The sequence below is a fragment of the Ixodes scapularis genome, unplaced genomic scaffold (genome assembly GCF_016920785.2).
Source record: "Ixodes scapularis isolate PalLabHiFi unplaced genomic scaffold, ASM1692078v2 PGA_scaffold1__304_contigs__length_218370807, whole genome shotgun sequence".
Taxonomy (NCBI): domain Eukaryota; kingdom Metazoa; phylum Arthropoda; class Arachnida; order Ixodida; family Ixodidae; genus Ixodes; species Ixodes scapularis.
Window position 1 is genome coordinate 11,291,078 of NW_024609846.1, and position 3,727 is coordinate 11,294,804.

Sequence of the window (3,727 nt, forward strand, 5' to 3'; positions counted from 1 at the left end):
GAAAGCGGACGAACGGTCATTTTTTAGAGTGTGGGTGCTTTTAAAGGCCCGATCCTGTGTTTTAGATTTGGAACCCATACATATGAGTAAAAGTCAGTGCCCGGGTGCACCGCCTACCATGGAGCCCAACAAGGGGGTAGAAAATGTGTCATAGCATGAAATGCTTCGCTGGGACAATAACTCTACCAGTGCTGTTCGGGTACTATACCCAAGTGTAGCTGCAGGTACAAGACCTGTTTCCACCCAAGGTTGGTCCTTGCTGCCTAAGAATGTGAAAAAGGAAGGAAAAGAGTGTAGAATAAAATAGAAAGACGTTGAATGAAAAGTGAAAGAACGAAGAAGGGACTAGAAGAAGCGATTGACTGGATAATCCTTGTCGTGCCAAGCCAGGAAGCCCGTCTACGAGAAGTGGCGTCGCTACGAACCCCGCGCCATGGTGGTTTCACCCACCCACGCCTGGCTGAGCGTGACTTAACCCGTACCCGGTGATCCCCAAAGGGTCCAAAGGTACCCCGAGCTCATCTCTACCACCAAGGTCCCCTTTTTTCCCGGACACGGGTTAAGTCACGCTCAGCCAGGCGTGGGTGGGCGAAACCACCATGGCTCGGGGTTCGTAGTGACGCCCCTCACCAAGCACCTACTAAAGCAGGTGCTCCCTACGTGTGGGTATAGTGGCCTACGTGGCTGAGGTCCGCGGTGACGCTAGTCGCCAAGCACGTACTTTCACGTGTGCCCCCTGCGGGTACGTGTGCTTACCGAAAGTATACATTTTTTTTGCAGATCCATGAACGCCTTGGAGCAAGCTCATAAAAATTGGGCAATTCAAGTGCACAAAATAGAAAAAAAAACCTTCCGTGTATGTTTTCATTTAAAATGCTTTCAGAAAGGCACTCCAGATAGATAGTCAGCTTGATCCATCTACAGGCACCGAAATTCAGAACAGATACTACATTCTGACGGGCGTGTTTTGAATTCACTCTCAAATACAATACTCTGCGTAAAAAACTCCACCCACGTATAATGGCCTTCTCAAAACAAACTAGTGTCTGCTCTGTTTCGTGGGCGCCGGCACGTTTGTTTATGCCCATGCAATGAAAAAGTAGGGGGCTGCGGTTTTGGAAGACTCCGTTTTTCCAGAAACCTTCACACATATCGTAGTTCAAGAACGTCAGAGCAAGCATAGTCATGAAGCTCCAAGAACCACATCGATGCAGATGGTGCTGTAACGATCAGAAAAGTTGTTTAATGCGTGGCCCTTTTTTTACAAGGGCCTGCGTTTAAGATTATTATATCCACAGATTTGCAGTCGGGGGCTAGGATTTCGGACACTGGTCTATACAGGCTGAGTAGTAAGTTAGTACTAACGTTTAGCAAGCATAAAATTACTCACTCAGGCTTGAAATTACAATCCTGAATGATTTGGTATAATAGTAAGCCGATCTGCTATGATGAATATATACAATGCTCAGCAAATATTCTGAATATTAGCAATAAGTGCCGTTTCGGGAGTTGCACAAGTACTCCAAGTTGAGCATGCCCACGCTTTGCTTCCTTGAAGCTCACATCTATGCTAACCTTGCCCCCTTATACTCCAGGTAGGACCCAGGGGGAATTGCATGGGCAGCTCAATTTGCGCATGCTCCCGTGGAGCCCACTTTTGATATATTTCTGCCCTCCATCCCCCTCCCCCTTTTCATATCCGAAGTGGATCCCACGGGTGCACTGCATTGGCAGTCTAGATTGGGCATGCCCAAGCGGTGCCTCCCTGAAGCCCGCCTCTAAGCTAAATCTGCACCTGCGATTCCGATGCGGGACCCATGGGGGTATTTTATGGGTAGCCCAAGTTGGGTATGTCCATGATGTGCATTTAGAAGGCCACGTTTCTGCTAACTCTGCCTCCGGATAACCGAGGTGGGACCCACGGTGGTATTGCACGGGCGGTTTAAGTTGGGCATATGTCCACGCCTTGCCACAGTGGCGCCCACATCATTGCTAACTTGGCCACTGAGGAGCCGTGGTGGGACCCACGGGGGATTTACTAAGACCGTCCAAGTTCGGCTTGCTGCACTTTTCTCCAGTAGAGCCCGCACCATTGCTAACGTGGGCTATGCACGGTCCGCGTGCGACCCACGGAGTTTTTACACTGGTAGCATAAGTCAGATATGCCCAAACTTTGCCACTACGGAGCCCCCACCATTGCAAACATGGCTCGCGCAGAGCCTAGGTGGGACGCACGGGGCATTTAGTTATGCAGCTCAGGTCGATAATACCCATATGCTTTGCCACCGTGGAGCCCGCACCATTTCTAACATGGTCCACGGACAGTCTAGGCGGGACCCGCGGCGGTTTTACATGGGCAGCCTAAGTCGGGCACGCCAACGCTTTGCCGCCCTGGAGCCCACACCGTCGCTAATTTGGCTGCCGCAATGCCGAGGTGGGACCCAAAGGGGTTTTACACGCTAGCCCAACTCGGGGACGCCCAAGCTCAGCAGCCATGAGCACACATCATTGCATCATGACCACGTTTAGCCGAGTTGTGTCCCACGGGGTTTTTATATGGACACTCTAATTTCGGCAGGCCCAGGACTGGCCGCCGTGAAGCACACTGCATTGCTAACTTAGGATCGCAAAGCCGAGGATTGACCCACGGGGATTTCACATGCGTAGCCCAACTCAGGAACGCCCACGTTTTGCCGCCGTCGAGGCAGCATCATCGGAACTTCGCTCCCACGGGGGCGAGGTGGGGTCTTCGGGGGTTTTACAAGGAGAGCCTAAGTTGTGCATGCCAACGCTTTGCTGCAGCGGAATTTTCGTAAATTTGGTCCTGCAGAGTCCAGGTGTGAGCCACTGCGGTTTTACATGGGTAGCCCAACTGGTCACGCCCGCGCTTTGCCGCTGTTGAGCCCTCCTATCGCCTTTAAAAGTTCACCAGCTGGCCTGCACGTTCTTAGTTACTTATACCAGGCCACGTGATGTTAAGGCGTTACGTAAGACCACGACTTGATGTCTGAACTTCGCGAAACGTGACGGCGTTGAGTGATGTCAGGTCACATGTTCACGTCGCATGACGTAAGGTCACGTGACGTCACGGCGTCTCGTGACCACGTCGCGTGACGCAAAGACATTTGACTTTATGGTATCACTAGGCAGACCGACCTGACAACATAATGTAATGTGACGTTTACTGCCTTCTAAACAAATTTATTCGATAGCTCCGTTAACGGCTGCATCCCGCAAATTAGAATTTTCAAGATAAGCATTTTTGAACATTTTACTTTTATCAATTTTCGAATGGTATTTCCAAGCATCGTTCGGAATAACCCTGCTCGGAAAGGGAATATCACTTCAGTGACCAGAGATATCATCTCGAAACTACGAATAAAAGGTTCTTGCTAAAAAAAAAAAAGAATTTTATTTTATTGCATTTTGCGCACGAGCATTGCAGGAGGAAAGACAGTTTACATTATGAATTAAACCGGTGCCTGCGCCAGATGAAGGGAATCCAGTTTACAGCCAGTTTACAGTGGCAGAAAAGGTGACAGAAGAGGCCACTTCCACCAGCTGCCCTGCTCACTCACCGTATTTACATTAGCAGTTTCCAACGAGAGGAATCCCGCATATTTGCACGAAGCAAGTAAGATCACAAATGTAGACAAACAAAACTGTACACAGGCATAAAATTGTTTCTTAAATTTTTATTACCTCGAAGGTTGTCCTTCAAAATGTC